The following is a 20448-nucleotide window of genomic DNA, read 5'->3' as shown; positions in this document are numbered from 1 at the left end:
TTCGGCTGTTAACCGAAAGGTTGGTGGTTCAAGCCCACCCAGGGACGTATTATTTTGCCTGAATGAAACACTTGAATGGAAAACAGATACATACCTTTGCTCTCTCTTGCTGGACACCCTTTCCCTGAATATTTCAATTCTCTGCGTTCTCTCGGCACCTGCAGTCAATTTCATAATTAGGATAGAAAACAAAAGGTCAAGCTCTGTAATACAACTGTAGGCATATGAGGAGGGGAAAATAAGTCAAAAGGCCCACAGCATTTGTTGATCTGGCTCCGAAAGCTGTAAGTGTAAGGACCTCGTGGCGCAAGGGTAGCGCGTCTGACTCCAGATCAGAAGGTTGCATGTTCAAATCACGTCGGGGTCACTGCTTACCATTTTATTCCCCACTGAGGTCATATATTTCCTTTCGAAAACAAAGTCAAAAGAAAGCAGTCTTGCATTGGCCGGGAATCGAACCCGGGCCTCCCGCGTGGCAGGCGAGAATTCTACCACTGAACCACCAATGCTTCACATGGGTTGTTCACAGGCAGAGCTCTGCCCAAGACAGTGATCAGGTGCACACACTTAAATTGTACACATATGAACCAAGTGTGCGCAGCAGACATGATAACGCCAACGTTTCACATGAAGATGGCAAGAATCAGATGCAGGAGACTATAACTATGAATGTCTTTGCATTTGCTGAGGTCACTGGCTTGGGACTAGAGTTGTGTTTATCAGGGCATGATGGCAGGCTGCTCCCGACAAAAGTGGTTCACAGAATGCACCCGCCAGATCACCAGCACTATTGTGTTTCAGATTATCTCACTGAACTCTCCTCCTGGAAAATCCTTCCCACTGGCTTTCCCAGATTCTGTGTCCTCCCCTAAATGCTGGGGTGAAACGGGCAGAGTTCTGCGCCCTGCGTCCCTTTACGCGTCCCTAACGCGCTCCCAACGCGGCCTACAGCCCTGGTCGGGCACAGCCCTGGTCGGGCTTAGATCACTGGAGCCTTTTGTGACCAAGAACTCCGGAAGCCTAGGGTCAGGCCTGTTGCACAGGCATATTGTGCCTTGCCAATCCGGGATTGTTGTGTTTCAGGGCCTAGCCATCAATACTCCTGGGATTTCTTTCCCTGAGAACCCTCTTGTCCCTGTCCTCCCACAAGCCCCAGCTTTTATGTAAAATAAAGTGTGCACCATGGGCCTTCCCCTATTTGCTCTCTCCCCAATCTCTTTCTCCAAAGCTGAGCTCTGAAGGTAAATGTATCTATCTGAGTGAGGGGCTAGGGAGGGCCTTTCCCAGCAGTCTTACAAGTCAAGAGTTCAGAGAAAGCACCTGCTATGGGAGGGAGACTTTGCTCACAGAGAAGTCAAGTCTAACATAACACATCTGATGGGCAAGGCACACGCCTTACTGGCTGGTAGCACACCTACAGAGGAGCAGGGAGCTATGCTAAGCAGGCAACAGAAAAGTCATGTATGTGTCTCATACACTGGGACCGGTAGTAATACTGGCTCTAAGACCATTAGACAGTAGTCTATTCATCATTACGTCCAACAATAACAAGACACTAAGCAAATGAGAAATGCTGTATGGCATAAAGACGCATTATATAACACAAGCTCCAGGCAGGCACACAATTATCAAGATATATATTGAGTCTCAGGAACTGTGCTACAGTTATTAACCTCTGTGGTGCAAATGGTTAGCGCGTTCGGTTGTTAACAGAAAGGTTGGTGGTTCAAGCCCACCCAGGGAAGTATCCTTTTTGCCGGCATGAAACACTTTAATGAAACACAGATACGTACCTCTGCTCTCTCCTGCTTAAGACCCTTTATCTGAACATTTCAATCCTCTGCGTTCTCTCTGCACCTGCAGTCAATTTCATAATTAGGATAGAAAACAAAAGGCCTAGCCCTGTAATACAACTGTAGGCATATGAGGAGGGGAAAATAAGTCAAAAGGCCATCAGCATTTGTTGATCTGGCTTGAAGGCTGTAAGTGTAAGGACCTTGTGGCGCAACGGTAGCGCGTCTGACTCCAGATCAGAAGGTTGCGTGGTCAAATCACGTCGGGGTCACTGCTTACCATTTTATTCCCCACTGAGTTCATATATTTCCTTTCGAAAACAAAGTCAAAGGAACGCAGCCTTGCATTGGCCGGGAATCAAACCCGGGCCTCCCGCATGGCAGGCGAGAATTCTACCACTGAACCACCAATGCTTCACATGGGGAGTTCACAGGCATAGCTCTGTCCAAGACAGTGATCAGGTGCACACACTTAAATTGTACACATATGAACAAAGTGTGCGCAGCAGACATGACAACGCCAAAGTTTCACATGATGATGGCTTATATAAGACAAGCTCCAGGCAGGCACATACATATCAAGATATATATTGAGTCTAAGGAAAGATGCTGTAGTCACTCGTCTCTGTAGCGCAATCGGTTAGCGCGTTCGGCTGTTAACCGAAAGGTTGGTGGTTCAAGCCCACCCAGGGACGTATTATTTTGCCTGAATGAAACACTTGAATGGAAAACAGATACATACCTTTGCTCTCTCCTGCTGGACACCCTTTCCCTGAATATTTCAATTCTCTGCGTTCTCTCGGCACCTGCAGTCAATTTCATAATTAGGATAGAAAACAAAAGGTCAAGCTCTGTAATACAACTGTAGGCATATGAGGAGGGGAAAATAAGTCAAAAGGCCCACAGCATTTGTTGATCTGGCTCCGAAAGCTGTAAGTGTAAGGACCTCGTGGCGTAACGGTAGCGCGTCTGACTCCAGATCAGAAGGTTGCGTGTTCAAATCACGTCGGGGTCACTGCTTACCATTTTATTCCCCACTGAGGTCATATATTTCCTTTCGAAAACAAAGTCAAAAGAAAGCAGTCTTGCATTGGCTGGGAATCGAACCCGGGCCTCCCGCGTGGCAGGCGAGAATTCTACCACTGAACCACCAATGCTTCACATGGGTCGTTCACAGGCAGAGCTCTGCCCAAGACAGTGATCAGGTGCACACACTTAAATTGTACACATATGAACAAAGTGTGCGCAGCAGACATGATAACGCCAACGTTTCACATGAAGATGGCAAGAATCAGATGCAGGAGACTATAACTATGAATGTCTTTGCATTTGCTGAGGTCACTGGCTTGGGACTAGAGTTGTGTTTATCAGGGCATGATGGCAGGCTGCTCCCGACAAAAGTGGTTCACAGAATGCACCCGCCAGATCACCAGCACTATTGTGTTTCAGATTATCTCACTGAACTCTCCTCCTGGAAAATCCTTCCCACTGGCTTTCCCAGATTCTGTGTCCTCCCCTAAATGCTGGGGTGAAACGGGCAGAGTTCTGCGCCCTGCGTCCCTTTACGCGTCCCTAACGCGCTCCCAACGCGGCCTACAGCCCTGGTCGGGCACAGCCCTGGTCGGGCTTAGATCACTGGAGCCTTTTGTGACCAAGAACTCCGGAAGCCTAGGGTCAGGCCTGTTGCACAGGCATATTGTGCCTTGCCAATCCGGGATTGTTGTGTTTCAGGGCCTAGCCATCAATACTCCTGGGATTTCTTTCCCTGAGAACCCTCTTGTCCCTGTCCTCCCACAAGCCCCAGCTTTTATGTAAAATAAAGTGTGCACCATGGGCCTTCCCCTATTTGCTCTCTCCCCAATCTCTTTCTCCAAAGCTGAGCTCTGAAGGTAAATGTATCTATCTGAGTGAGGGGCTAGGGAGGGCCTTTCCCAGCAGTCTTACAAGTCAAGAGTTCAGAGAAAGCACCTGCTATGGGAGGGAGACTTTGCTCACAGAGAAGTCAAGTCTAACATAACACATCTGATGGGCAAGGCACACGCCTTACTGGCTGGTAGCACACCTACAGAGGAGCAGGGAGCTATGCTAAGCAGGCAACAGAAAAGTCATGTATGTGTCTCATACACTGGGACCGGTAGTAATACTGGCTCTAAGACCATTAGACAGTAGTCTATTCATCATTACGTCCAACAATAACAAGACACTAAGCAAATGAGAAATGCTGTATGGCATAAAGACGCATTATATAACACAAGCTCCAGGCAGGCACACAATTATCAAGATATATATTGAGTCTCAGGAACTGTGCTACAGTTATTAACCTCTGTGGTGCAAATGGTTAGCGCGTTCGGTTGTTAACAGAAAGGTTGGTGGTTCAAGCCCACCCAGGGAAGTATCCTTTTTGCCGGCATGAAACACTTTAATGAAACACAGATACGTACCTCTGCTCTCCCCTGCTTAAGACCCTTTATCTGAACATTTCAATCCTCTGCGTTCTCTCTGCACCTGCAGTCAATTTCATAATTAGGATAGAAAACAAAAGGCCTAGCCCTGTAATACAACTGTAGGCATATGAGGAAGGGAAAATAAGTCAAAAGGCCATCAGCATTTGTTGATCTGGCTTGAAGGCTGTAAGTGTAAGGACCTTGTGGCGCAACTGTAGCGCGTCTGACTCCAGATCAGAAGGTTGCGTGGTCAAATCACGTCGGGGTCACTGCTTACCATTTTATTCCCCACTGAGTTCATATATTTCCTTTCGAAAACAAAGTCAAAGGAACGCAGCCTTGCATTGGCCGGGAATCGAACCCGGGCCTCCCGCGTGGCAGGCGAGAATTCTACCACTGAACCACCAATGCTTCACATGGGGAGTTCACAGGCATAGCTCTGTCCAAGACAGTGATCAGGTGCACACACTTAAATTGTACACATATGAACAAAGTGTGCGCAGCAGACATGACAACGCCAAAGTTTCACATGATGATGGCTTATATAAGACAAGCTCCAGGCAGGCACATACATATCAAGATATATATTGAGTCTAAGGAAAGATGCTGTAGTCACTCGTCTCTGTGGCGCAATCGGTTAGCGCGTTCGGCTGTTAACCGAAAGGTTGGTGGTTCAAGCCCACCCAGGGACGTATTATTTTGCCTGAATGAAACACTTGAATGGAAAACAGATACATACCTTTGCTCTCTCTTGCTGGACACCCTTTCCCTGAATATTTCAATTCTCTGCGTTCTCTCGGCACCTGCAGTCAATTTCATAATTAGGATAGAAAACAAAAGGTCAAGCTCTGTAATACAACTGTAGGCATATGAGGAGGGGAAAATAAGTCAAAAGGCCCACAGCATTTGTTGATCTGGCTCCGAAAGCTGTAAGTGTAAGGACCTCGTGGCGTAACGGTAGCGCGTCTGACTCCAGATCAGAAGGTTGCGTGTTCAAATCACGTCGGGGTCACTGCTTACCATTTTATTCCCCACTGAGGTCATATATTTCCTTTCGAAAACAAAGTCAAAAGAAAGCAGTCTTGCATTGTCTGGGAATCGAACCCGGGCCTCCCGCGTGGCAGGCGAGAATTCTACCACTGAACCACCAATGCTTCACATGGGTCGTTCACAGGCAGAGCTCTGCCCAAGACAGTGATCAGGTGCACACACTTAAATTGTACACATATGAACAAAGTGTGCGCAGCAGACATGATAACGCCAACGTTTCACATGAAGATGGCAAGAATCAGATGCAGGAGACTATAACTATGAATGTCTTTGCATTTGCTGAGGTCACTGGCTTGGGACTAGAGTTGTGTTTATCAGGGCATGATGGCAGGCTGCTCCCGACAAAAGTGGTTCACAGAATGCACCCGCCAGATCACCAGCACTATTGTGTTTCAGATTATCTCACTGAACTCTCCTCCTGGAAAATCCTTCCCACTGGCTTTCCCAGATTCTGTGTCCTCCCCTAAATGCTGGGGTGAAACGGGCAGAGTTCTGCGCCCTGCGTCCCTTTACGCGTCCCTAACGCGCTCCCAACGCGGCCTACAGCCCTGGTCGGGCACAGCCCTGGTCGGGCTTAGATCACTGGAGCCTTTTGTGACCAAGAACTCCGGAAGCCTAGGGTCAGGCCTGTTGCACAGGCATATTGTGCCTTGCCAATCCGGGATTGTTGTGTTTCAGGGCCTAGCCATCAATACTCCTGGGATTTCTTTCCCTGAGAACCCTCTTGTCCCTGTCCTCCCACAAGCCCCAGCTTTTATGTAAAATAAAGTGTGCACCATGGGCCTTCCCCTATTTGCTCTCTCCCCAATCTCTTTCTCCAAAGCTGAGCTCTGAAGGTAAATGTATCTATCTGAGTGAGGGGCTAGGGAGGGCCTTTCCCAGCAGTCTTACAAGTCAAGAGTTCAGAGAAAGCACCTGCTATGGGAGGGAGACTTTGCTCACAGAGAAGTCAAGTCTAACATAACACATCTGATGGGCAAGGCACACGCCTTACTGGCTGGTAGCACACCTACAGAGGAGCAGGGAGCTATGCTAAGCAGGCAACAGAAAAGTCATGTATGTGTCTCATACACTGGGACCGGTAGTAATACTGGCTCTAAGACCATTAGACAGTAGTCTATTCATCATTACGTCCAACAATAACAAGACACTAAGCAAATGAGAAATGCTGTATGGCATAAAGACGCATTATATAACACAAGCTCCAGGCAGGCACACAATTATCAAGATATATATTGAGTCTCAGGAACTGTGCTACAGTTATTAACCTCTGTGGTGCAAATGGTTAGCGCGTTCGGTTGTTAACAGAAAGGTTGGTGGTTCAAGCCCACCCAGGGAAGTATCCTTTTTGCCGGCATGAAACACTTTAATGAAACACAGATACGTACCTCTGCTCTCCCCTGCTTAAGACCCTTTATCTGAACATTTCAATCCTCTGCGTTCTCTCTGCACCTGCAGTCAATTTCATAATTAGGATAGAAAACAAAAGGCCTAGCCCTGTAATACAACTGTAGGCATATGAGGAAGGGAAAATAAGTCAAAAGGCCATCAGCATTTGTTGATCTGGCTTGAAGGCTGTAAGTGTAAGGACCTTGTGGCGCAACTGTAGCGCGTCTGACTCCAGATCAGAAGGTTGCGTGGTCAAATCACGTCGGGGTCACTGCTTACCATTTTATTCCCCACTGAGTTCATATATTTCCTTTCGAAAACAAAGTCAAAGGAACGCAGCCTTGCATTGGCCGGGAATCGAACCCGGGCCTCCCGCGTGGCAGGCGAGAATTCTACCACTGAACCACCAATGCTTCACATGGGGAGTTCACAGGCATAGCTCTGTCCAAGACAGTGATCAGGTGCACACACTTAAATTGTACACATATGAACAAAGTGTGCGCAGCAGACATGACAACGCCAAAGTTTCACATGATGATGGCTTATATAAGACAAGCTCCAGGCAGGCACATACATATCAAGATATATATTGAGTCTAAGGAAAGATGCTGTAGTCACTCGTCTCTGTGGCGCAATCGGTTAGCGCGTTCGGCTGTTAACCGAAAGGTTGGTGGTTCAAGCCCACCCAGGGACGTATTATTTTGCCTGAATGAAACACTTGAATGGAAAACAGATACATACCTTTGCTCTCTCTTGCTGGACACCCTTTCCCTGAATATTTCAATTCTCTGCGTTCTCTCGGCACCTGCAGTCAATTTCATAATTAGGATAGAAAACAAAAGGTCAAGCTCTGTAATACAACTGTAGGCATATGAGGAGGGGAAAATAAGTCAAAAGGCCCACAGCATTTGTTGATCTGGCTCCGAAAGCTGTAAGTGTAAGGACCTCGTGGCGCAACTGTAGCGCGTCTGACTCCAGATCAGAAGGTTGCGTGTTCAAATCACGTCGGGGTCACTGCTTACCATTTTATTCCCCACTGAGGTCATATATTTCCTTTCGAAAACAAAGTCAAAAGAAAGCAGTCTTGCATTGGCCGGGAATCGAACCCTGGCCTCCCGCGTGGCAGGCGAGAATTCTACCACTGAACCACCAATGCTTCACATGGGTTGTTCACAGGCAGAGCTCTACCCAAGACAGTGATCAGGTGCACACACTTAAATTGTACACATATGAACCAAGTGTGCGCAGCAGACATGATAACGCCAACGTTTCACATGAAGATGGCAAGAATCAGATGCAGGAGACTATAACTATGAATGTCTTTGCATTTGCTGAGGTCACTGGCTTGGGACTAGAGTTGTGTTTATCAGGGCATGATGGCAGGCTGCTCCCGACAAAAGTGGTTCACAGAATGCATCCGCCAGATCACCAGCACTATTGTGTTTCAGATTATCTCACTGAACTCTCCTCCTGGAAAATCCTTCCCACTGGCTTTCCCAGATTCTGTGTCCTCCCCTAAATGCTGGGGTGAAACGGGCAGAGTTCTGCGCCCTGCGTCCCTTTACGCGTCCCTAACGCGCTCCCAACGCGGCCTACAGCCCTGGTCGGGCACAGCCCTGGTCGGGCTTAGATCACTGGAGCCTTTTGTGACCAAGAACTCCGGAAGCCTAGGGTCAGGCCTGTTGCACAGGCATATTGTGCCTTGCCAATCCGGGATTGTTGTGTTTCAGGGCCTAGCCATCAATACTCCTGGGATTTCTTTCCCTGAGAACCCTCTTGTCCCTGTCCTCCCACAAGCCCCAGCTTTTATGTAAAATAAAGTGTGCACCATGGGCCTTCCCCTATTTGCTCTCTCCCCAATCTCTTTCTCCAAAGCTGAGCTCTGAAGGTAAATGTATCTATCTGAGTGAGGGGCTAGGGAGGGCCTTTCCCAGCAGTCTTACAAGTCAAGAGTTCAGAGAAAGCACCTGCTATGGGAGGGAGACTTTGCTCACAGAGAAGTCAAGTCTAACATAACACATCTGATGGGCAAGGCACACGCCTTACTGGCTGGTAGCACACCTACAGAGGAGCAGGGAGCTATGCTAAGCAGGCAACAGAAAAGTCATGTATGTGTCTCATACACTGGGACCGGTAGTAATACTGGCTCTAAGACCATTAGACAGTAGTCTATTCATCATTACGTCCAACAATAACAAGACACTAAGCAAATGAGAAATGCTGTATGGCATAAAGACGCATTATATAACACAAGCTCCAGGCAGGCACACAATTATCAAGATATATATTGAGTCTCAGGAACTGTGCTACAGTTATTAACCTCTGTGGTGCAAATGGTTAGCGCGTTCGGTTGTTAACAGAAAGGTTGGTGGTTCAAGCCCACCCAGGGAAGTATCCTTTTTGCCGGCATGAAACACTTTAATGAAACACAGATACGTACCTCTGCTCTCTCCTGCTTAAGACCCTTTATCTGAACATTTCAATCCTCTGCGTTCTCTCTGCACCTGCAGTCAATTTCATAATTAGGATAGAAAACAAAAGGCCTAGCCCTGTAATACAACTGTAGGCATATGAGGAGGGGAAAATAAGTCAAAAGGCCATGAGCATTTGTTGATCTGGCTTGAAGGCTGTAAGTGTAAGGACCTTGTGGCGCAACGGTAGCGCGTCTGACTCCAGATCAGAAGGTTGCGTGGTCAAATCACGTCGGGGTCACTGCTTACCATTTTATTCCCCACTGAGTTCATATATTTCCTTTCGAAAACAAAGTCAAAGGAACGCAGCCTTGCATTGGCCGGGAATCGAACCCGGGCCTCCCGCGTGGCAGGCGAGAATTCTACCACTGAACCACCAATGCTTCACATGGGGAGTTCACAGGCATAGCTCTGTCCAAGACAGTGATCAGGTGCACACACTTAAATTGTACACATATGAACAAAGTGTGCGCAGCAGACATGACAACGCCAAAGTTTCACATGATGATGGCTTATATAAGACAAGCTCCAGGCAGGCACATACATATCAAGATATATATTGAGTCTAAGGAAAGATGCTGTAGTCACTCGTCTCTGTGGCGCAATCGGTTAGCGCGTTCGGCTGTTAATCGAAAGGTTGGTGGTTCAAGCCCACCCAGGGACGTATTATTTTGCCTGAATGAAACACTTGAATGGAAAACAGATACATACCTTTGCTCTCTCTTGCTGGACACCCTTTCCCTGAATATTTCAATTCTCTGCATTCTCTCGGCACCTGCAGTCAATTTCATAATTAGGATAGAAAACAAAAGGTCAAGCTCTGTAATACAACTGTAGGCATATGAGGAGGGGAAAATAAGTCAAAAGGCCCACAGCATTTGTTGATCTGGCTCCGAAAGCTGTAAGTGTAAGGACCTCGTGGCGTAACGCTAGCGCGTCTGACTCCAGATCAGAAGGTTGCGTGTTCAAATCACGTCGGGGTCACTGCTTACCATTTTATTCCCCACTGAGGTCATATATTTCCTTTCGAAAACAAAGTCAAAAGAAAGCAGTCTTGCATTGGCTGGGAATCGAACCCGGGCCTCCCGCGTGGCAGGCGAGAATTCTACCACTGAACCACCAATGCTTCACATGGGTCGTTCACAGGCAGAGCTCTGCCCAAGACAGTGATCAGGTGCACACACTTAAATTGTACACATATGAACAAAGTGTGCGCAGCAGACATGATAACGCCAACGTTTCACATGAAGATGGCAAGAATCAGATGCAGGAGACTATAACTATGAATGTCTTTGCATTTGCTGAGGTCACTGGCTTGGGACTAGAGTTGTGTTTATCAGGGCATGATGGCAGGCTGCTCCCGACAAAAGTGGTTCACAGAATGCACCCGCTAGATCACCAGCACTATTGTGTTTCAGATTATCTCACTGAACTCTCCTCCTGGAAAATCCTTCCCACTGGCTTTCCCAGATTCTGTGTCCTCCCCTAAATGCTGGGGTGAAACGGGCAGAGTTCTGCGCCCTGCGTCCCTTTACGCGTCCCTAACGCGCTCCCAACGCGGCCTACAGCCCTGGTCGGGCACAGCCCTGGTCGGGCTTAGATCACTGGAGCCTTTTGTGACCAAGAACTCCGGAAGCCTAGGGTCAGGCCTGTTGCACAGGCATATTGTGCCTTGCCAATCCGGGATTGTTGTGTTTCAGGGCCTAGCCATCAATACTCCTGGGATTTCTTTCCCTGAGAACCCTCTTGTCCCTGTCCTCCCACAAGCCCCAGCTTTTATGTAAAATAAAGTGTGCACCATGGGCCTTCCCCTATTTGCTCTCTCCCCAATCTCTTTCTCCAAAGCTGAGCTCTGAAGGTAAATGTATCTATCTGAGTGAGGGGCTAGGGAGGGCCTTTCCCAGCAGTCTTACAAGTCAAGAGTTCAGAGAAAGCACCTGCTATGGGAGGGAGACTTTGCTCACAGAGAAGTCAAGTCTAACATAACACATCTGATGGGCAAGGCACACGCCTTACTGGCTGGTAGCACACCTACAGAGGAGCAGGGAGCTATGCTAAGCAGGCAACAGAAAAGTCATGTATGTGTCTCATACACTGGGACCGGTAGTAATACTGGCTCTAAGACCATTAGACAGTAGTCTATTCATCATTACGTCCAACAATAACAAGACACTAAGCAAATGAGAAATGCTGTATGGCATAAAGACGCATTATATAACACAAGCTCCAGGCAGGCACACAATTATCAAGATATATATTGAGTCTCAGGAACTGTGCTACAGTTATTAACCTCTGTGGTGCAAATGGTTAGCGCGTTCGGTTGTTAACAGAAAGGTTGGTGGTTCAAGCCCACCCAGGGAAGTATCCTTTTTGCCGGCATGAAACACTTTAATGAAACACAGATACGTACCTCTGCTCTCTCCTGCTTAAGACCCTTTATCTGAACATTTCAATCCTCTGCGTTCTCTCTGCACCTGCAGTCAATTTCATAATTAGGATAGAAAACAAAAGGCCTAGCCCTGTAATACAACTGTAGGCATATGAGGAGGGGAAAATAAGTCAAAAGGCCATCAGCATTTGTTGATCTGGCTTGAAGGCTGTAAGTGTAAGGACCTTGTGGCGCAACGGTAGCGCGTCTGACTCCAGATCAGAAGGTTGCGTGGTCAAATCACGTCGGGGTCACTGCTTACCATTTTATTCCCCACTGAGTTCATATATTTCCTTTCGAAAACAAAGTCAAAGGAACGCAGCCTTGCATTGGCCGGGAATCGAACCCGGGCCTCCCGCGTGGCAGGCGAGAATTCTACCACTGAACCACCAATGCTTCACATGGGGAGTTCACAGGCATAGCTCTGTCCAAGACAGTGATCAGGTGCACACACTTAAATTGTACACATATGAACAAAGTGTGCGCAGCAGACATAACAACGCCAAAGTTTCACATGATGATGGCTTATATAAGACAAGCTCCAGGCAGGCACATACATATCAAGATATATATGGAGTCTAAGGAAAGATGCTGTAGTCACTAGTCTCTGTAGCGCAATCGGTTAGCGCGTTCGGCTGTTAACCGAAAGGTTGGTGGTTCAAGCCCACCCAGGGACGTATTATTTTGCCTGAATGAAACACTTGAATGGAAAACAGATACATACCTTTGCTCTCTCCTGCTGGACACCCTTTCCCTGAATATTTCAATTCTCTGCGTTCTCTCGGCACCTGCAGTCAATTTCATAATTAGGATAGAAAACAAAAGGTCAAGCTCTGTAATACAACTGTAGGCATATGAGGAGGGGAAAATAAGTCAAAAGGCCCACAGCATTTGTTGATCTGGCTCCGAAAGCTGTAAGTGTAAGGACCTCGTGGCGCAACGGTAGCGCGTCTGACTCCAGATCAGAAGGTTGCGTGTTCAAATCACGTCGGGGTCACTGCTTACCATTTTATTCCCCACTGAGGTCATATATTTCCTTTCGAAAACAAAGTCAAAAGAAAGCAGTCTTGCATTGGCTGGGAATCGAACCCGGGCCTCCCGCGTGGCAGGCGAGAATTCTACCACTGAACCACCAATGCTTCACATGGGTTGTTCACAGGCAGAGCTCTGCCCAAGACAGTGATCAGGTGCACACACTTAAATTGTACACATATGAACAAAGTGTGTGCCGCAGACATGATAACGCCAACGTTTCACATGAAGATGGCAAGAATCAGATGCAGGAGACTATAACTATGAATGTCTTTGCATTTGCTGAGGTCACTGGCTTGGGACTAGAGTTGTGTTTATCAGGGCATGATGGCAGGCTGCTCCCGACAAAAGTGGTTCACAGAATGCACCCGCCAGATCACCAGCACTATTGTGTTTCAGATTATCTCACTGAACTCTCCTCCTGGAAAATCCTTCCCACTGGCTTTCCCAGATTCTGTGTCCTCCCCTAAATGCTGGGGTGAAACGGGCAGAGTTCTGCGCCCTGCGTCCCTTTACGCGTCCCTAACGCGCTCCCAACGCGGCCTACAGCCCTGGTCGGGCACAGCCCTGGTCGGGCTTAGATAACTGGAGCCTTTTGTGACCAAGAACTCCGGAAGCCTAGGGTCAGGCCTGTTGCACAGGCATATTGTGCCTTGCCAATCCGGGATTGTTGTGTTTCAGGGCCTAGCCATCAATACTCCTGGGATTTCTTTCCCTGAGAACCCTCTTGTCCCTGTCCTCCCACAAGCCCCAGCTTTTATGTAAAATAAAGTGTGCACCATGGGCCTTCCCCTATTTGCTCTCTCCCCAATCTCTTTCTCCAAAGCTGAGCTCTGAAGGTAAATGTATCTATCTGAGTGAGGGGCTAGGGAGGGCCTTTCCCAGCAGTCTTACAAGTCAAGAGTTCAGAGAAAGCACCTGCTATGGGAGGGAGACTTTGCTCACAGAGAAGTCAAGTCTAACATAACACATCTGATGGGCAAGGCACACGCCTTACTGGCTGGTAGCACACCTACAGAGGAGCAGGGAGCTATGCTAAGCAGGCAACAGAAAAGTCATGTATGTGTCTCATACACTGGGACCGGTAGTAATACTGGCTCTAAGACCATTAGACAGTAGTCTATTCATCATTACGTCCAACAATAACAAGACACTAAGCAAATGAGAAATGCTGTATGGCATAAAGACGCATTATATAACACAAGCTCCAGGCAGGCACACAATTATCAAGATATATATTGAGTCTCAGGAACTGTGCTACAGTTATTAACCTCTGTGGTGCAAATGGTTAGCGCGTTCGGTTGTTAACAGAAAGGTTGGTGGTTCAAGCCCACCCAGGGAAGTATCCTTTTTGCCGGCATGAAACACTTTAATGAAACACAGATACGTACCTCTGCTCTCTCCTGCTTAAGACCCTTTATCTGAACATTTCAATCCTCTGCGTTCTCTCTGCACCTGCAGTCAATTTCATAATTAGGATAGAAAACAAAAGGCCTAGCCCTGTAATACAACTGTAGGCATATGAGGAGGGGAAAATAAGTCAAAAGGCCCACAGCATTTGTTGATCTGGCTCCGAAAGCTGTAAGTGTAAGGACCTCGTGGCGCAACGGTAGCGCGTCTGACTCCAGATCAGAAGGTTGCGTGTTCAAATCACGTCGGGGTCACTGCTTACCATTTTATTCCCCACTGAGGTCATATATTTCCTTTCGAAAACAAAGTCAAAAGAAAGCAGTCTTGCATTGGCCGGGAATCGAACCCGGGCCTCCCGCGTGGCAGGCGAGAATTCTACCACTGAACCACCAATGCTTCACATGGGTTGTTCACAGGCAGAGCTCTACCCAAGACAGTGATCAGGTGCACACACTTAAATTGTACACATATGAACCAAGTGTGCGCAGCAGACATGATAACGCCAACGTTTCACATGAAGATGGCAAGAATCAGATGCAGGAGACTATAACTATGAATGTCTTTGCATTTGCTGAGGTCACTGGCTTGGGACTAGAGTTGTGTTTATCAGGGCATGATGGCAGGCTGCTCCCGACAAAAGTGGTTCACAGAATGCACCCGCCAGATCACCAGCACTATTGTGTTTCAGATTATCTCACTGAACTCTCCTCCTGGAAAATCCTTCCCACTGGCTTTCCCAGATTCTGTGTCCTCCCCTAAATGCTGGGGTGAAACGGGCAGAGTTCTGCGCCCTGCGTCCCTTTACGCGTCCCTAACGCGCTCCCAACGCGGCCTACAGCCCTGGTCGGGCACAGCCCTGGTCGGGCTTAGATCACTGGAGCCTTTTGTGACCAAGAACTCCGGAAGCCTAGGGTCAGGCCTGTTGCACAGGCATATTGTGCCTTGCCAATCCGGGATTGTTGTGTTTCAGGGCCTAGCCATCAATACTCCTGGGATTTCTTTCCCTGAGAACCCTCTTGTCCCTGTCCTCCCACAAGCCCCAGCTTTTATGTAAAATAAAGTGTGCACCATGGGCCTTCCCCTATTTGCTCTCTCCCCAATCTCTTTCTCCAAAGCTGAGCTCTGAAGGTAAATGTATCTATCTGAGTGAGGGGCTAGGGAGGGCCTTTCCCAGCAGTCTTACAAGTCAAGAGTTCAGAGAAAGCACCTGCTATGGGAGGGAGACTTTGCTCACAGAGAAGTCAAGTCTAACATAACACATCTGATGGGCAAGGCACACGCCTTACTGGCTGGTAGCACACCTACAGAGGAGCAGGGAGCTATGCTAAGCAGGCAACAGAAAAGTCATGTATGTGTCTCATACACTGGGACCGGTAGTAATACTGGCTCTAAGACCATTAGACAGTAGTCTATTCATCATTACGTCCAACAATAACAAGACACTAAGCAAATGAGAAATGCTGTATGGCATAAAGACGCATTATATAACACAAGCTCCAGGCAGGCACACAATTAGCAAGATATATATTGAGTCTCAGGAACTGTGCTACAGTTATTAACCTCTGTGGTGCAAATGGTTAGCGCGTTCGGTTGTTAACAGAAAGGTTGGTGGTTCAAGCCCACCCAGGGAAGTATCCTTTTTGCCGGCATGAAACACTTTAATGAAACACAGATACGTACCTCTGCTCTCTCCTGCTTAAGACCCTTTATCTGAACATTTCAATCCTCTGCGTTCTCTCTGCACCTGCAGTCAATTTCATAATTAGGATAGAAAACAAAAGGCCTAGCCCTGTAATACAACTGTAGGCATATGAGGAGGGGAAAATAAGTCAAAAGGCCATCAGCATTTGTTGATCTGGCTTGAAGGCTGTAAGTGTAAGGACCTTGTGGCGCAACTGTAGCGCGTCTGACTCCAGATCAGAAGGTTGCGTGGTCAAATCACGTCGGGGTCACTGCTTACCATTTTATTCCCCACTGAGTTCATATATTTCCTTTCGAAAACAAAGTCAAAGGAACGCATCCTTGCATTGGCCGGGAATCGAACCTTGGCCTCCCGCGTGGCAGGCGAGAATTCTACCACTGAACCACCAATGCTTCACATGGGGAGTTCACAGGCATAGCTCTGTCCAAGACAGTGATCAGGTGCACACACTTAAATTGTACATATATGAACAAAGTGTGCGCAGCAGACATGACAACGCCAAAGTTTCACATGATGATGGCTTATATAAGACAAGCTCCAGGCAGGCACATACATATCAAGATATATATTGAGTCTAAGGAAAGATGCTGTAGTCACTCGTCTCTGTAGCGCAATCGGTTAGTGCGTTCGGCTGTTAACCGAAAGGTTGGTGGTTCAAGCCCACCCAGGGACGTATTATTTTGCCTGAATGAAACACTTGAATGGAAAACAGATACATACCTTTGCTCTCTCCTGCTGGACACCCTTTCCCTGAATATTTCAATTCTCTGCGTTCTCTCGGCACCTGCAGTCAATTTCATAATTAGGATAGAAAACAAAAGGTCAAGCTCTGTAATACAACTGTAGGCATATGAGGAGGGGAAAATAAGTCAAAAGGCCCACAGCATTTGTTGATCTGGCTCCGAAAGCTGTAAGTGTAAGGACCTCGTGGCGCAACGGTAGCGCGTCTGACTCCAGATCAGAAGGTTGCGTGTTGAAATCACGTCGGGGTCACTGCTTACCATTTTATTCCCCACTGAGGTCATATATTTCCTTTCGAAAACAAAGTCAAAAGAAAGCAGTCTTGCATTGGCTGGGAATCGAACCCGGGCCTCCCGCGTGGCAGGCGAGAATTCTACCACTGAACCACCAATGCTTCACATGGGTTGTTCACAGGCAGAGCTCTGCCCAAGACAGTGATCAGGTGCACACACTTAAATTGTACACATATGAACAAAGTGTGCGCAGCAGACATGATAACGCCAACGTTTCACATGAAGATGGCAAGAATCAGATGCAGGAGACTATAACTATGAATGTCTTTGCATTTGCTGAGGTCACTGGCTTGGGACTAGAGTTGTGTTTATCAGGGCATGATGGCAGGCTGCTCCCGACAAAAGTGGTTCACAGAATGCACCCGCCAGATCACCAGCACTATTGTGTTTCAGATTATCTCACTGAACTCTTCTCCTGGAAAATCCTTCCCACTGGCTTTCCCAGATTCTGTGTCCTCCCCTAAATGCTGGGGTGAAACGGGCAGAGTTCTGCGCCCTGCGTCCCTTTACGCGTCCCTAACGCGCTCCCAACGTGGCCTACAGCCCTGGTCGGGCACAGCCCTGGTCGGGCTTAGATCACTGGAGCCTTTTGTGACCAAGAACTCCGGAAGCCTAGGGTCAGGCCTGTTGCACAGGCATATTGTGCCTTGCCAATCCGGGATTGTTGTGTTTCAGGGCCTAGCCATCAATACTCCTGGGATTTCTTTCCCTGAGAACCCTCTTGTCCCTGTCCTCCCACAAGCCCCAGCTTTTATGTAAAATAAAGTGTGCACCATGGGCCTTCCCCTATTTGCTCTCTCCCCAATCTCTTTCTCCAAAGCTGAGTTCTGAAGGTAAATGTATCTATCTGAGTGAGGGGCTAGGGAGGGCCTTTCCCAGCAGTCTTACAAGTCAAGAGTTCAGAGAAAGCACCTGCTATGGGAGGGAGACTTTGCTCACAGAGAAGTCAAGTCTAACATAACACATCTGATGGGCAAGGCACACGCCTTACTGGCTGGTAGCACACCTACAGAGGAGCAGGGAGCTATGCTAAGCAGGCAACAGAAAAGTCATGTATGTGTCTCATACACTGGGACCGGTAGTAATACTGGCTCTAAGACCATTAGACAGTAGTCTATTCATCATTACGTCCAACAATAACAAGACACTAAGCAAATGAGAAATGCTGTATGGCATAAAGACGCATTATATAACACAAGCTCCAGGCAGGCACACAATTATCAAGATATATATTGAGTCTCAGGAACTGTGCTACAGTTATTAACCTCTGTGGTGCAAATGGTTAGCGCGTTCGGTTGTTAACAGAAAGGTTGGTGGTTCAAGCCCACCCAGGGAAGGATCCTTTTTGCCGGCATGAAACACTTTAATGAAACACAGATACGTACCTCTGCTCTCTCCTGCTTAAGACCCTTTATCTGAACATTTCAATCCTCTGCGTTCTCTCTGCACCTGCAGTCAATTTCATAATTAGGATAGAAAACAAAAGGCCTAGCCCTGTAATACAACTGTAGGCATATGAGGAAGGGAAAATAAGTCAAAAGGCCATCAGCATTTGTTGATCTGGCTTGAAGGCTGTAAGTGTAAGGACCTTGTGGCGCAACGGTAGCGCGTCTGACTCCAGATCAGAAGGTTGCGTGGTCAAATCACGTCGGGGTCACTGCTTACCATTTTATTCCCCACTGAGTTCATATATTTCCTTTCGAAAACAAAGTCAAAGGAACGCAGCCTTGCATTGGCCGGGAATCGAACCCGGGCCTCCTGCGTGGCAGGCGAGAATTCTACCACTGAACCACCAATGCTTCACATGGGGAGTTCACAGGCATAGCTCTGTCCAAGACAGTGATCAGGTGCACACACTTAAATTGTACACATATGAACAAAGTGTGCGCAGCAGACATGACAACGCCAAAGTTTCACATGATGATGGCTTATATAAGACAAGCTCCAGGCAGGCACATACATATCAAGATATATATGGAGTCTAAGGAAAGATGCTGTAGTCACTAGTCTCTGTAGCGCAATCGGTTAGCGCGTTCGGCTGTTAACCGAAAGGTTGGTGGTTCAAGCCCACCCAGGGACGTATTATTTTGCCTGAATGAAACACTTGAATGGAAAACAGATACATACCTTTGCTCTCTCCTGCTGGACACCCTTTCCCTGAATATTTCAATTCTCTGCGTTCTCTCGGCACCTGCAGTCAATTTCATAATTAGGATAGAAAACAAAAGGTCAAGCTCTGTAATACAACTGTAGGCATATGAGGAGGGGAAAATAAGTCAAAAGGCCCACAGCATTTGTTGATCTGGCTCCGAAAGCTGTAAGTGTAAGGACCTCGTGGCGCAACGGTAGCGCGTCTGACTCCAGATCAGAAGGTTGCGTGTTCAAATCACGTCGGGGTCACTGCTTACCATTTTATTCCCCACTGAGGTCATATATTTCCTTTCGAAAACAAAGTCAAAAGAAAGCAGTCTTGCATTGGCTGGGAATCGAACCCGGGCCTCCCGCGTGGCAGGCGAGAATTCTACCACTGAACCACCAATGCTTCACATGGGTTGTTCACAGGCAGAGCTCTGCCCAAGACAGTGATCAGGTGCACACACTTAAATTGTACACATATGAACAAAGTGTGTGCCGCAGACATGATAACGCCAACGTTTCACATGAAGATGGCAAGAATCAGATGCAGGAGACTATAACTATGAATGTCTTTGCATTTGCTGAGGTCACTGGCTTGGGACTAGAGTTGTGTTTATCAGGGCATGATGGCAGGCTGCTCCCGACAAAAGTGGTTCACAGAATGCACCCGCCAGATCACCAGCACTATTGTGTTTCAGATTATCTCACTGAACTCTCCTCCTGGAAAATCCTTCCCACTGGCTTTCCCAGATTCTGTGTCCTCCCCTAAATGCTGGGGTGAAACGGGCAGAGTTCTGCGCCCTGCGTCCCTTTACGCGTCCCTAACGCGCTCCCAACGCGGCCTACAGCCCTGGTCGGGCACAGCCCTGGTCGGGCTTAGATCACTGGAGCCTTTTGTGACCAAGAACTCCGGAAGCCTAGGGTCAGGCCTGTTGCACAGGCATATTGTGCCTTGCCAATCCGGGATTGTTGTGTTTCAGGGCCTAGCCATCAATACTCCTGGGATTTCTTTCCCTGAGAACCCTCTTGTCCCTGTCCTCCCACAAGCCCCAGCTTTTATGTAAAATAAAGTGTGCACCATGGGCCTTCCCCTATTTGCTCTCTCCCCAATCTCTTTCTCCAAAGCTGAGCTCTGAAGGTAAATGTATCTATCTGAGTGAGGGGCTAGGGAGGGCCTTTCCCAGCAGTCTTACAAGTCAAGAGTTCAGAGAAAGCACCTGCTATGGGAGGGAGACTTTGCTCACAGAGAAGTCAAGTCTAACATAACACATCTGATGGGCAAGGCACACGCCTTACTGGCTGGTAGCACACCTACAGAGGAGCAGGGAGCTATGCTAAGCAGGCAACAGAAAAGTCATGTATGTGTCTCATACACTGGGACCGGTAGTAATACTGGCTCTAAGACCATTAGACAGTAGTCTATTCATCATTACGTCCAACAATAACAAGACACTAAGCAAATGAGAAATGCTGTATGGCATAAAGACGCATTATATAACACAAGCTCCAGGCAGGCACACAATTATCAAGATATATATTGAGTCTCAGGAACTGTGCTA

The 20448-nt window shown here is 47.7% G+C and overlaps 28 non-coding genes across 28 annotated transcripts in view; 20 read left to right on the top strand and 8 right to left on the bottom strand.

Annotated features, from left to right (window-relative positions):
* TRNAN-GUU (transfer RNA asparagine (anticodon GUU)) overlaps positions 1 to 47 on the top strand; it is a 74-nt gene extending 27 nt beyond the window's left edge. Inside the window, exon 1 of the tRNA in view lies at positions 1 to 47. This exon is cut by the window's left edge and continues 27 nt beyond it. This is a non-coding gene — a tRNA (tRNA-Asn).
* Positions 48 to 295: 248 nt separating this feature from the next.
* Positions 296 to 367, top strand: TRNAW-CCA (transfer RNA tryptophan (anticodon CCA)). Its single transcript has one exon. It is a non-coding gene; the product is annotated as a tRNA-Trp (tRNA).
* Positions 368 to 438: 71 nt separating this feature from the next.
* TRNAG-GCC (transfer RNA glycine (anticodon GCC)) lies at positions 439 to 509 on the bottom strand. The gene has a single exon. It is a non-coding gene; the product is annotated as a tRNA-Gly (tRNA).
* Positions 510 to 1993: 1484 nt separating this feature from the next.
* Positions 1994 to 2065, top strand: TRNAW-CCA (transfer RNA tryptophan (anticodon CCA)). Its single transcript has one exon. It is a non-coding gene; the product is annotated as a tRNA-Trp (tRNA).
* A 71-nt stretch (positions 2066 to 2136) lies between these two features.
* Positions 2137 to 2207, bottom strand: TRNAG-GCC (transfer RNA glycine (anticodon GCC)). The gene has a single exon. It is a non-coding gene; the product is annotated as a tRNA-Gly (tRNA).
* A 207-nt stretch (positions 2208 to 2414) lies between these two features.
* On the top strand, positions 2415 to 2488 carry TRNAN-GUU (transfer RNA asparagine (anticodon GUU)). The gene has a single exon. It is a non-coding gene; the product is annotated as a tRNA-Asn (tRNA).
* Positions 2489 to 2736: 248 nt separating this feature from the next.
* Positions 2737 to 2808, top strand: TRNAW-CCA (transfer RNA tryptophan (anticodon CCA)). The gene has a single exon. It is a non-coding gene; the product is annotated as a tRNA-Trp (tRNA).
* Positions 2809 to 4577: 1769 nt separating this feature from the next.
* On the bottom strand, positions 4578 to 4648 carry TRNAG-GCC (transfer RNA glycine (anticodon GCC)). The gene has a single exon. It is a non-coding gene; the product is annotated as a tRNA-Gly (tRNA).
* Positions 4649 to 4855: 207 nt separating this feature from the next.
* TRNAN-GUU (transfer RNA asparagine (anticodon GUU)) lies at positions 4856 to 4929 on the top strand. The gene has a single exon. It is a non-coding gene; the product is annotated as a tRNA-Asn (tRNA).
* Positions 4930 to 5177: 248 nt separating this feature from the next.
* On the top strand, positions 5178 to 5249 carry TRNAW-CCA (transfer RNA tryptophan (anticodon CCA)). Its single transcript has one exon. It is a non-coding gene; the product is annotated as a tRNA-Trp (tRNA).
* A 1769-nt stretch (positions 5250 to 7018) lies between these two features.
* TRNAG-GCC (transfer RNA glycine (anticodon GCC)) lies at positions 7019 to 7089 on the bottom strand. The gene has a single exon. It is a non-coding gene; the product is annotated as a tRNA-Gly (tRNA).
* A 207-nt stretch (positions 7090 to 7296) lies between these two features.
* Positions 7297 to 7370, top strand: TRNAN-GUU (transfer RNA asparagine (anticodon GUU)). The gene has a single exon. It is a non-coding gene; the product is annotated as a tRNA-Asn (tRNA).
* A 248-nt stretch (positions 7371 to 7618) lies between these two features.
* TRNAW-CCA (transfer RNA tryptophan (anticodon CCA)) lies at positions 7619 to 7690 on the top strand. The gene has a single exon. It is a non-coding gene; the product is annotated as a tRNA-Trp (tRNA).
* Positions 7691 to 7761: 71 nt separating this feature from the next.
* Positions 7762 to 7832, bottom strand: TRNAG-GCC (transfer RNA glycine (anticodon GCC)). Its single transcript has one exon. It is a non-coding gene; the product is annotated as a tRNA-Gly (tRNA).
* Positions 7833 to 9316: 1484 nt separating this feature from the next.
* On the top strand, positions 9317 to 9388 carry TRNAW-CCA (transfer RNA tryptophan (anticodon CCA)). Its single transcript has one exon. It is a non-coding gene; the product is annotated as a tRNA-Trp (tRNA).
* Positions 9389 to 9459: 71 nt separating this feature from the next.
* Positions 9460 to 9530, bottom strand: TRNAG-GCC (transfer RNA glycine (anticodon GCC)). Its single transcript has one exon. It is a non-coding gene; the product is annotated as a tRNA-Gly (tRNA).
* Positions 9531 to 9737: 207 nt separating this feature from the next.
* On the top strand, positions 9738 to 9811 carry TRNAN-GUU (transfer RNA asparagine (anticodon GUU)). Its single transcript has one exon. It is a non-coding gene; the product is annotated as a tRNA-Asn (tRNA).
* A 1946-nt stretch (positions 9812 to 11757) lies between these two features.
* TRNAW-CCA (transfer RNA tryptophan (anticodon CCA)) lies at positions 11758 to 11829 on the top strand. Its single transcript has one exon. It is a non-coding gene; the product is annotated as a tRNA-Trp (tRNA).
* Positions 11830 to 11900: 71 nt separating this feature from the next.
* On the bottom strand, positions 11901 to 11971 carry TRNAG-GCC (transfer RNA glycine (anticodon GCC)). Its single transcript has one exon. It is a non-coding gene; the product is annotated as a tRNA-Gly (tRNA).
* A 207-nt stretch (positions 11972 to 12178) lies between these two features.
* On the top strand, positions 12179 to 12252 carry TRNAN-GUU (transfer RNA asparagine (anticodon GUU)). The gene has a single exon. It is a non-coding gene; the product is annotated as a tRNA-Asn (tRNA).
* Positions 12253 to 12500: 248 nt separating this feature from the next.
* Positions 12501 to 12572, top strand: TRNAW-CCA (transfer RNA tryptophan (anticodon CCA)). The gene has a single exon. It is a non-coding gene; the product is annotated as a tRNA-Trp (tRNA).
* A 1627-nt stretch (positions 12573 to 14199) lies between these two features.
* TRNAW-CCA (transfer RNA tryptophan (anticodon CCA)) lies at positions 14200 to 14271 on the top strand. Its single transcript has one exon. It is a non-coding gene; the product is annotated as a tRNA-Trp (tRNA).
* Positions 14272 to 14342: 71 nt separating this feature from the next.
* On the bottom strand, positions 14343 to 14413 carry TRNAG-GCC (transfer RNA glycine (anticodon GCC)). The gene has a single exon. It is a non-coding gene; the product is annotated as a tRNA-Gly (tRNA).
* Positions 14414 to 16318: 1905 nt separating this feature from the next.
* On the top strand, positions 16319 to 16392 carry TRNAN-GUU (transfer RNA asparagine (anticodon GUU)). Its single transcript has one exon. It is a non-coding gene; the product is annotated as a tRNA-Asn (tRNA).
* Positions 16393 to 16640: 248 nt separating this feature from the next.
* TRNAW-CCA (transfer RNA tryptophan (anticodon CCA)) lies at positions 16641 to 16712 on the top strand. Its single transcript has one exon. It is a non-coding gene; the product is annotated as a tRNA-Trp (tRNA).
* Positions 16713 to 18338: 1626 nt separating this feature from the next.
* On the top strand, positions 18339 to 18410 carry TRNAW-CCA (transfer RNA tryptophan (anticodon CCA)). The gene has a single exon. It is a non-coding gene; the product is annotated as a tRNA-Trp (tRNA).
* A 349-nt stretch (positions 18411 to 18759) lies between these two features.
* TRNAN-GUU (transfer RNA asparagine (anticodon GUU)) lies at positions 18760 to 18833 on the top strand. The gene has a single exon. It is a non-coding gene; the product is annotated as a tRNA-Asn (tRNA).
* A 248-nt stretch (positions 18834 to 19081) lies between these two features.
* Positions 19082 to 19153, top strand: TRNAW-CCA (transfer RNA tryptophan (anticodon CCA)). The gene has a single exon. It is a non-coding gene; the product is annotated as a tRNA-Trp (tRNA).
* Positions 19154 to 20448: the final 1295 nt, after the last annotated feature.

The sequence above is a fragment of the Lissotriton helveticus genome, chromosome 1_2 (assembly GCF_964261635.1).
Source record: "Lissotriton helveticus chromosome 1_2, aLisHel1.1, whole genome shotgun sequence".
Classification (NCBI taxonomy): domain Eukaryota; kingdom Metazoa; phylum Chordata; class Amphibia; order Caudata; family Salamandridae; genus Lissotriton; species Lissotriton helveticus.
Note: the sequence above shows the minus strand (reverse complement) of the source record. Positions and strands in the feature narration are given on the sequence as shown.